This window comes from Chaetura pelagica, unplaced genomic scaffold (genome assembly GCF_000747805.2).
Source record: "Chaetura pelagica isolate M959 unplaced genomic scaffold, ChaPel_1.0 scaffold618, whole genome shotgun sequence".
Lineage (NCBI taxonomy): Eukaryota > Metazoa > Chordata > Aves > Apodiformes > Apodidae > Chaetura > Chaetura pelagica.
This window is the reverse complement of record NW_009954110.1, coordinates 11,980-23,632: the sequence shown is the minus strand read 5'-3', so window position 1 is coordinate 23,632 and position 11,653 is coordinate 11,980. Positions and strand designations below refer to the sequence as shown.

The 11,653-nt window shown below is 45.0% G+C and overlaps 1 pseudogene; it reads right to left on the bottom strand.

Annotated features, from left to right (window-relative positions):
- Positions 1-287: 287 nt before the first annotated feature.
- Positions 288-11,651, bottom strand: LOC104393082 (annotated as a pseudogene).
- Between the last annotated feature and the right edge of the window lie 2 nt (positions 11,652-11,653).

Here is an 11,653-nt window from a genome sequence, read left to right as displayed (position 1 = left end):
TGGAGGTACTTGGGAACTGAGCTGTGAGATCTGACTGCCCAGAGGAGGAGATTCATGCTTGAGAAAAGTTTAATTCTTTGACTAAAGGAATTTCTTACTGCCTTAATATGTTTGCTGTTCCAGAACTCAAAAGGGTTTTATTGGGAACGCATTCAGAGCACTGCACTTACAATCTTGTGCCAGGCTCATCTCAGAAGCCCTTACCTTGTATTACTACTGCAGATACATTTATGAAGAGGGAAACAACAACTAAATGAAGCTGACAACACCTTCATTCTCACAGAAGATCACAGAGAAAAGAAAGGAAGCCTAGTATCACCTCCTCCTGCAGCAGGTAGCTGGGATCTGTGAAGAGCTTCTGCAAGTTCTGTTGTCTACATTGTAATGCAAAAACACTATGTGGAAATAAAAGAACTCAGAAAATAAAAATTACAGAGGGGCCAGGTTCAAACTGGTGAGCAGCAAGGATACACTTTGTATTCCCTCTTCTCCCTCCCCAAGCAGGGCACAGAATCCAACCCCTCTGCTAGAGCAGGATCCCCTACAGCAGATCCCACAGGAACACTTCCAGGCGGGTTTGGAATGTCTCCAGGGATAGAGACTCCACAACCTCCCTGGGCAGCCTGTCCCAGTGCTCTGTTACCCCCAGAGTCAAGAAGAATTTTCTTATATTTAGGTTAAACCTGTGTACCAGTTTGTGACCACTGTTCTGTCACTGGACACCTCTGAGAAGCACCTGGCCCTCCTGACACCCGTCCTTTAGATATTTATAAGCATTAATGAGGTGTGTCCCCCTCCTTTTCTCTGAGCTAAACAGGCCCAGCTCTCTCAGCCTTTCCATATACTGTGTTTTAAAGCACAGATTAAAACAGCCTCAGGTAAACCTGGGTTTAAGCAGATTAGTTGGCCTGCATGGATTAACTAAAACACACTTGACAAGTTTTTGCCCAGAACGGCTGGAAGAGCAGATCAAAGCCCTACAGATGTGGTTCAGAAACAACCCCCACCAGTAAACAGGAGTCTGCTTTATTTTCTACCCAGTAAGGCACCCATTCTGAATGAGAAGCCAATTTCCAAGCTAAAAAATGCAGTATCAGGTTATAGAGCAGAGTCCTGCTGGCTACTAAAGAACCGCCAGTCAAGCCGAGCTCTGACGTGCCAACCAGGAAAGCAGGAGCCAGTGATGGGGCTGGGCAGGAGCCACAAGCAACCACTGCTGTGTGAGAGCTTTTCAGGAATCCCTCCTACAAGACAGTCTTTGCAAAGGACTACACTGCTGCTGTCTCTCAGGCTGAATGAAATCCTGCAGATGAACTCCTGAACAAAACAGCCTTTCAGTGTAAGCAAACACGGGCAGACAAACCTTCACACTTCTGCCAGGCAGTCCCAGCACAACTAAGGTTTTATGGTTTTGAACGTTATCAAAATTGCTTTGTCTGTCACTTATAGTAACATTGTTCTGTTCAAGTTCACCCAAGGATTTAAGGAGTGCTGTATTTGCAGAGAGAAGTGGTACCTTTCAGGAGAAAGCTGAGGCTCCAGCACACAGCCTTCTCACTAGGAGTCTGCTTTAAAACCAAAAGCCTCAATTCCCCCTTTGTGAGAAATATCAGCACAAGTTCACACATTTCTAGTGACAAGTGGCACAATCTCCTTGTCAAACAAGGGAGAAATTCTTAAGGATATGTATGAAAACAAACAAGTGTCCCCTTTTCCAGTGACTCCTCTTGCCCACAGAATGGACAGAAACTCCCTACCAGCATTCCTGCTCATAAAATAAACTGCCACGACAGCTCCATGCAGGGTATTTTCTTTGACCATTGAGTATGTTCTCTGACCCTGCAATGAACTGAAACTGTTTAAGCTGAGAGTCTGGTTTAAATTCATGTACAGAACTATTCTATAGATCACCTATTTCCTATTCTCTCCTCCTTTCCACATGCCTTGTGGAATAAACCAGTTCTGAACACAAGTCTTACTGATGTGTGTTTTTTTCTAGCCCTCCTCCAGCTTGCTCCAAAATGACTTCCTCCTTCCATCTGTTTAGCCACGTGCAAAAGTCAAATCCTGTCATGACCTTGAAGAGCCACCAAGAATCCTATAAAGAACCCCAAGTACTGTGTGCTAAGGCCTGCAGGAATTTTCTCTTTGGAGGACAGTGTTTATAATGCTGTAGCACAAGTCAAGCATAAGGGAGAGGATGTTCACAATCACTCTCCCTGGCCACCTAAATCTTGTCCTAGGGAGGTGACAACACCAAATTGATGCTGCTGCTGCTGGGGCTGCAGGGAGGGCTGGTGTGGAGGGGAGGGCTAAGCTCCAGATCAGCAACCATCTGTCAGAACTGCAGCTTGCTGCTGGGGGAACTGGTGTCCTGGAGGAGACAGAGAGGGAGCCAAGGGTAGGAAAGATCTTTGGGGAATATGTCCAAGGATTTTAACAGAGCAAGGATCATAACTTCCATTTTGAAATGGCTCAGTTCAAAACACTAGCCTGTAACACTGCCCCAGACTGTCCAAATGCTGCTTGGTCTAACACACACAGAGGTCTTCAGGTTTTTAAGGGATTTCCACATGCATGTCCAGGTAGTGCCCACAGGAGCAGCACTGCAATAACACAGGGGACAGTAAACAAGGACATGAGCAAGAGGGAAAGCCAGGCAGAACAGGAAAGAAACAGTGTCCAATAGCTTCTCTTAACTGTGTCCAAGCAGATGCAGATACTCTTCTTCACTGGAATAAACATGCATCAGGCAGCATCCATTGCCCTGAAGTCTTTCATTTCAAAAGCTTATGTTCTGTCAATCACTGATGCTGACCAAGACATACTGAGACAACAAGGATTTAATTCAATAAAGTATTTTACCACCTTTGCTTTGAGCCTGCAATCTCATCATTTGAGTTCCCAGGTCTTCCATGTTGGCAAACATTTGCTTTCCCACCATCAGTTACAATTTCCCTTAAAATGATTTAAGTACATTCTGCACTAAAATACTGACTTGGTCCACAGAAGCATTGCAGGATCTGTTCTTTGGCTTGGTCACTGGAAGGTTATTGATCTCCAGAGGGAAGTCTTCATCAGAGAACATCTCACATCTTTGAGGCCTGTCTCTTTCCTGGGTGGATGCCAAGCAGGGAGAATCCAAGTGCAAAGAATCTGGATCCACATTTTCTTCACCGTAACAAAATTAAGACACTGCCAGAAGCAGCATCACCAGCCTTTTTTTAAACTTTGCAAGGAAAATCATGGGACAACACAAATAATTATGGGCCCTGAGCCAAGAAAACCATGAAGCAGGTGAGATGACTCTGTTCCTCAGAGTGGTTCCCATGTTTAACAACTTCACTAGATCAGTTTCATCCTCTGAGGACAAAGTTTGACACCCAACCAGTTTCAAGAACAGCTTGAGGATCTGTTTAACCTTGCAAAGAGCACACAAAAGGCAGTACCTGCTTCCTCCCACTACTCTGGGCTTCTTTCTTCTCTCATACCCCACTCTCTTTTTAAATTAACCAACCACTAGGCAGACTAATATTTGTAGGTGCACTTTTCCAGGGAATTTCACAGTCTTTTAAAGTCACCACCTCACTCCAGAGATCACAGGAGAGCTCTCCCCAATAGGTTTTATCTTATTTATTTTTAAAGACAGCAGCAAACAGTGCAGTGCTGTTCAGACAAACTGATTAAACCCAAACCCCAGCTCCCTGCCTGCCATTTTGGGGAGAGGCTGATGATACAATCTGCCACACACCTTCCCCGTGGTTTTAAAGCAGTATTAATATAGCACTGGGTATATCTGAGTGTATTTAGGAACAACTGAAAAGCAATTTAAACAAACAGTTACAGCACCAAATCATGCCCTACTGTCTAAATCCTGACTCACAGCCATTCCAAGCTTGTCCTAATACAAAAAGTCTTCAGCTCTGAATATGCATGTCAAAGGATTGAAACCTTTTACACCTTTCCTACACTAAAAGTTCACTTTATTACAGTCTCGAGAAAAACAGTTCTCCATTTCAATTCCTGGAATCACAATTTTAGCAAAATGTTCCCCATCCCTCACTCTCCAGCAGATATTAATCACAAATTCAGACTAGAACTAAAAAAAAGCTGTAGCATACTATGATCTATCCCAAGCACACTAACCAAGCCCTCTTCCCCTGGGACCACCTGTCCCCTGTGCTGTCTATGGCTTGGACAAAGATGTGCCCTGGTTTCTGCCAGCAGTTTCAAGCTAGGCAGTGAATTTAATTTTTCAATTGCTCATTTCCACTTCACCCAGTTTATACAACCATCTCCCCCAAGTAAAACATGTCTGTGTTCATCACACTTCTGGACAAAACAGAAGCACAGTTGCTAGGATGGCCTGCATCAGGTAAATAAGGTAAAAATATGTGTATTTTAAAGAAAATACTCTCTTCAGATCTACAACATTTCATTAAATACTCTTTAGATACTAATTTTGGTGGAACCACACTTTCCATACCTGGCAAGACTGTTACAAAAAGGTTTGGTTTTAAATTACATCCAAGCTAAGGAGAAGCCCTGTGAGAGATGCCAGCCCAGAAGTGTCTGCTGGGTCTCATTTCCCTTGTAAAGCACTGGGACACAAGAGGCTTTAAGAGAGAAGAGCTCTTGTTTGTGAGTTTCTGACAAGAAAAGGCTCTGGAGAGATGAGAGAACAAGCTGAAGCAGCCTAGAAGCAGGGAATGTGAGGAAATGCAACGAGCACAGCCAGTCCTGAAGACACACAGGCTGGGAGGGAGAGGGGGAAAACCAGGCTTGACTGAGGCAGGGAGATGGCTCAGGAAAGGGGAGTGGCAGGAGGAGTCCAGCAGGAGGAGACTGAACAGGCACCTGCTGACACTCCAGCTTTTCAAACTGACATAAAAATCCAAAGGCAGCAAATGCTGGTCCAACATAAATGAAGTCACCAAGTCAGAGCCCACACAGCAGTGATTCCTGCAGGACAGTGTTTCACAATCACTCCTGCAGTTGGATAAGGCACTTGACTGCTCTAATAGGTTTCTTGTTGGCTGTTGCAGAATTCAAGAACTCATGTCAAAAATATTTGCTGGGCTGACAGGGAGGTGCCAGCACCCTTCCCTACACACAAAATACATCATCAGCACTACGAAGCCAGCAATGGAAAACTGGAGGATCCAGATTCAAGTCCCAGAAGGAATGTTGTGTTTGGTCTCTGCCATTAATGCAGAGGACCCCACAGGGAGGACTGCAACACTGCTGCCTTCCTCCAGTTAGGGCGAGAGAATTTATTTGGTGGCAAAGCAGAGTCAGCCAAGGCTGAAGAGCCAACAGGCTGGGATTTGCACCCAGTCACTCCATCCCCAATTAGCAGGGCTCCTAAGACCAAATGTGGGCATGAGGAGAACCTGATAGCTCAGCAGCAAACCCCACATGTGCAGAATAGCCTGCCCTTCCTGAAGGGTATCTGCTCTATCTGCATGGCCCAACTTCAGTTTGTTCCTTCTCCCCTAAAGCCTCCTTAAGGACGAGACAAAAAGTGAAAGAAGTTCCCATGATTTTAGCCTCAGAGGAGGGATGGTTGTGTGTCATTTGTGCTGCTGGAGGAGTAGATAAGAAAGGTCAAGGCAGAGGGAAGGGGAAGGGAATTTTTTCAATGATTTATGGACAGTGGAAACCAGAGAGAGTCCACAGACAGTGTGAAGCTCAGCAAAGCAGGGGGGAATGTGCCAGGACAGCATTCCTTTTCAAAGGCTGCCCATTCACCTTGGTTCTGAACAGGTCTGTCTCACTGCAGTAACAATTTCTATCATAATCTCAAAAGCAGCACAGAACTAAAGCATCCCCTACAGCAGAAATTTCCACTCCACACCATTAATTCCTTTGGGCGTTGGGCAGACTTGTTGGCCGAAGTTCTTAGCAGGTTTAAACAGCTGCTCATTTTCTATACTTGTCAAAGTACCAGCTGAACAGCTGCTCCTCCTTCTCTGTCTAAAACTTCAGAGATCCTTCTGAAATAGAGCTGGTAAGTCAGTCAATTATTTGAAAGGAAATAGAGGAACTAAGAGAACAAGTCCACAGAAAGTCCCAGCTCTGAATGCCCTTCCTTGTGCAGGCATAAAACCATTTCAATAAATGCCAAGCAGCACTTCTCTCTCAGACACTTTCCAATACCACTAAGACACCTGAGTATTTTTCTGACACTTCTCAGCATTACAAACCTCACTCTGCTCCTCCCCAAACACATGTCCTTTTTCCTCTCCCAACAGAAAGACAGGGATAGAGTCCCATGAACAAAGATGCTCTGGAGAGTGGACAGATTGCTGCCCTTTAAATCTTGCCATCTCATTTCCTTGCCCTGAGTCAGGAGAACAGCCTGTGAGGAAGAGCTGTGTCCTACATTCTTGCCCAGTCACTCTGTGATTTCTCAACAGAAATAACACAGTCACTAAAGCATCACACCAAATCTGGGTTTGTTTCTTGCCCCATAGAACCATCACTGTAAAAGTCCAGATCTGTTCAGAATATATTTTACCCACCAGATTTACAAGCAACACCTGGGATTTCCTAAAATTGCAGGATTTTTTTAAATTTGCATTTTTCTCAGTGAGTATATTTGGCAAGTTATGTGGTGTTGCAGCTTCTCCCACGCACCTGACTCTTGGAGATAAGAGAGGTGAAAAAATAAATGCATAAAAATAGAAGTCTGACACCTTACAGCTATTTTAACTTATTTTATATCTACTACTTTTCAAGCTGGTAGACTAATTTTAAGTCAGCAGTTACTTCAAACATCACTTGGGATAATACAAATTATTGAGCACTTGTACACCCACGTTTCAGCAGTTACTTCAAACATCACTTGGAATAATACAAATTATTGAGCACTTGTACACCCACGTTTCTGCATGACTCCAGCTTGCACCTATCTGCTGCCTAAATGTAACAGGCATATAACCTTTTTGTGCTGGCACATTTCATCTCCTGTGCAGTCTTGAGACAGCTGCAATCTTTTCCATCTTCTCCATTTCCATCTCCATTTATGGGTTTGAAAACCTTCAGCCATTCTGGATCTGATATTGGCTTCTTTTGTGCATCCTTCTTTGTAATGAAGTCACTACTACAGAAGTCAGACTCAGACTTGCCAGCTGCAGCAGGACACTGATTTTCTGACCAAACAGAATTCCAGTTCTCCTCTTCCCAGGTTTTATTTTCATTACCAGTTTTGTCAGATGTGCTGGTGTTCTGGATAAAAAACGCTTTGCAAATCTACAGGAGAACTGATGTTCAGGTGAAGGTGACTGCAAGGTTTGTTGGTCTCTGCTTTCCACTCCATCCTCAGAAATTTCCCTGTTTCTCAACAACCTTGTGTTGTTTGCCTCACAAAATACTTGGTTGGCTAGTTCATCCCAGCTTGATGCAACATCCTGCTTTTCTTCTCCTTCCGTAAGGACAGCCAAGACTTTCACAACGTTCTGACACCCGCTCAGATCAGCTGAGGTTTCCTGCACGTGTGGTGCCCTCAGGAACAGTCTGTCACCTGCCTCACACGCCACAGAGGTGGGTTTCACCCTGCTCTTTGAAGCTTGTGCAGTTCCACACCCCTCACACACCCTGTGGGTGCCCTCAGTCCTAACTGTGCCCATCTGGATGTCACTTTACAGGGGCAGAGAATGTCACACCAAGGCTCGCATGGCAAGCTAAGAAAAACAATCAGAGGAACTGAAATGGAGGGACACATACCTGTCCCAGGCACCAAACAGAAGCTGTGGCCATGGTTCTGCAGTAGCTCATACACCAACAGGCAGCTGCATCCTGCCAAAACCTGGCAAAAATCTGCCCAGATTTGGCTGTTACTTCCCAAAACCAGCCAGAGTTCCCTCAGGTTTCACCCAGCGTGGGGATTCTGTCTCAGCCTCCAGAGTGTAATCTCCAGTTCTGTAATCTGAAAGCAAAATAAGCTTTGATTTTTAACCAAAAACAGTAGTGGGCCAGATTAACACCCCTACCACCAAACTATGCCATTCTTGAAAAAAAACCTCATTGGCTGCCTGGCCTGCACACAAGGTTTTATTCTGTGACAGATACTCATGGTGTCTCCTGACCAAGTCAAAAAAGCTGACAACTTCACTGGGTGTTTGTGGTCAAGTCCAGCAAAGTCACCCTGACACAGCCCACAGCTCTTTTAGGATGGTAGTCGTGGCTGAACAATGAAGTCTCTCTTCAGGAGTAAACTACTGGGAAGAACAAAACAAAACAAAAACCACCATGAAAAAAAAGATTACTTTACCTCTTTTCATGTGCTGCCTTCTCATGCTTTTGCCTTGACTCCTGAGAGCTCTCCAGATGGACAGGAAGAAATTCCAAGCTGTTTGATGTAGGTCTGTTTCAAGATAGGGAAGTGCATGAGTGAAAGCCTGGAGTGCAGCAACACTTGTCACCAGGTACTAACACATTGCTTGTCTTCCAAAACCATCCTTAAAACACGTACATAAACCCATCCCTGCAGTCAAGCTATTGTCCAGTCCTTCCAGATCCAAGGGGGCACCTCTGCAGGTGTTTAGGAAAATAAATGTTTGGCAGCAACAAACAGTATTTGTTAAGAAGTCTGCAGTGGTTTGCTAAGATGGAACCACAAGGAGCCCTAAATACAATGTCATTATTGTTATTTGATGTTCAATACAGGTTGTTATTTTGGTGTTCAAAGTTCTGCAGTATTAGGGACCTGGGATGATGATCATGGTGTGTGGCCTTCACTGCAGGGGATTTTTTTGTAAAGCTAATGCAGAAGGGAACACACTGATCAATGATCTGCAATTTAAAAAACCTAAATATGCCTTGAGAACCTCCAACAAGTGGGGGTGAAAGCACCAGGTTTACGTCTCTCTTGAAAAGCAGATCTTGAGAAGCACATGGAAATATAAGGATTTGTCCCACAGGGTTTCAATTTTTAAAACAAACAAACAAACAAAAATCCACAAATAAAACATTCTGTAGGGATCCCAGCAGGGCAGAAACAGCAATTTGATTAATTTTTTCTTAGTTAAGAATAGCTAGGTCTAAATTTTTGGACTGTTCCATGCAGATCTGATGTTATTGAATAAGGCCCTCACCATCTCCAGAGCAGAACCCCAGTCAGGGCTGTACCTGTGGCAAACTGGATAGTTCTGCTCAGTCCTTGCTGGCTTAGACTTGACAGGCTGAGGAAGCTGATCCCTTCTCTTTGCTCTCTCAACTGTTTCAAAACAGACACAATTATTTAATTACTGACTAAATACAAAGCAAGTCCATTTGTTAACACCTCTGTCTGCAGTAGTAGAACAGGTAACTAACCCAAACACAAGCATTCTCTTCAGATCAACAGGATCTGCTTCCCCTCCAAATAAAAAGGGGAAAAAAAAATACAACAATTAAACAGATCAAGTGTTTTCCTTGGACTTTTCACCAGCATCTGCCTTTATTTTCCCAGCAGCAACACTCTGATTTATTTTACTTTTCCTGGTAACCTCCTTCCATGGACAGGAAATTCAGTAGTTAATTTGAATTCATGCCTTGTACAAGGAAGTGCTGGGAAGTACTTCCCACTACTATTGTCTTTACAATAATGAGACATGAGATAATGCCTGGCAAAGGTGATGCTGGCAGATAAAAAGTGACAGGCAAGAGAACCACCAGACAGCAGGGGACATCTTTGGTTGCCTCATCTTTCAAGGTGTACTCCTTGTCTGCAAGAACACTGCAGCAACCAGCAGCCTGCCCTTCCCACTCACTGCAGCACGAGGTCCTCTCTGCCCAACCCCAAAGTGAAGCCATCAGCAGGTACCAAGGTGCAGATTACCAAGTCCTGCCTATTCAACTGTCTAAACCAAACCCATCAGTGAAGGAAAAGCAAGAGAAAAAGTGAATTTGTGTGCATCCTGCTTCCATACAAACACTGGAGAGAGTCAATGGGTTGGTAATTTCACATCAGGTTTTGCACGTGGTTTCTCTTCAGGAGGGCACTATTTTCTAGGCAACTTGTGTCAGAAGGAAGAATGAGCTCACACTTACTGGTTACTGGGGCAGTTGGCTTTTCAGGCCTTACCTTCCAACAGCTCAGAAACTTCTAGACAACAGCAGTTCACTAATATCTGTGAAGGAGGCAGCTTCTTATCTACCTTTCTTGCCATTTAATAAAGATGAAACTCACAAATGCCACTGGCATCCTGTACCTGCACAGACTGCAAGATCAGACCATTGCTCAACTCCTGCCTCCACAGCCTGATGGGGAACAGTGCCACCTGTCACTTCTTGAGACAGCACCTCACACTCCTGCTGTGGATTTTCAAGTGTTGCCTGATTGTAATTCTGCTGAGAGTCTAAGAACTTCAATCTTTTGGTCAGTGACTTTTATAACTTCATTTCTCTTGTTCAGCCCATCTGAAAAGAAAGAAGACAAGGTGTCTGTGAGAAAACAGCTCAGATAGTGCTATGCCATTTTCTTTTTAAGTCTCAGAAATAATTTAATCCCTTCTTTTAAAATCATGTGATTCAGAAATGGATGCTGGTGTTGGACACACTCTGGAGCAGGGCTCCCTGCTACCCAGGTCAGCTGGAATATGAGCTGTGTGGTGACCTCTGAGCTAGAGCTGCCACACAAAAGCCTGTGCAGAGCTGCCAGACAATTAGCTGGGTGGCTTGTGGATGGTGTCAGAGCTGTGCAGCAGAACCTCAGGGCACAGGGCTCTTCACTGCACCAGCATGTTCACAGATTGTTCTCTTCCCCCACATTTGTTTCCTTAGATTCTTTTTTTTTTTTTAAAGAGTCCACAGAAGCAATTTACGTATTCAAAGGAGAAAGAGCAATCTGGTTACCCTATCTCTTCTGATCAGATCACCTCATTGCAGATTTGACCTCAGAAGGCAGCTAAATTTAAGGCAGAAGGGTAGGAAATGGTTCCTTTTATGATGCAGAACTATCATTGAAGGGCCTAAGCACCTGAAAGCACTTAAAAGACCAGGGTCTTATCCTTTATACACACAGAACTTACTGCTAGTAAGTTGCATCCTTCTGCTAAAGTATCTTTTGCTGATCATCTTCCCAGGTGTCCCTGATGCAACCACCCCAGGAGCTCCTTATCACCACCTTTCAGTTCTGCAGTCATGAGCTGGAGCTCTTGCCTCTGCTCCTGAGCAGTGCTGTTCCCTAAGCTTAGGGGCAAGATCCTGTAAAAGGGAACACATGGAACACACCCCAACAGAAAGAAGTGGCAGATTCTCTCATCATAAACTCGAGATTTTAACGTAGGTTAAAATGTTTGTCTTCTAACCGAGAACACTCCAGAAAGTTCCTCATGCCTGTGGTACCACCCCACGGGAACTGACTGAAACCCCTGCAGGCACAATGAGCACGTTCATGCCGAAAATAGAGTGCTGGTGGTTAACTGCTCCTTCACGCTTTACCTGGAGTCGAGCAGAACGTGGCAGCGACTGATCCACAGGGTCCCGGGGGCCTGAGCTGCCACCAGAGCGGCCCCCGCTCCCGGGCCGGCCTGTATGCCCGTGTCCTCCCGCACGGCCGGGCCGCCATCCCTCGGAGGGCCTCCCTCCAATTCCCAGGCCTCCCCCCCATTCCAAGGCCACCCCCTCAATCCCAGGCCTCCCCCCCCAATCCCAGGCCTCCCCATTC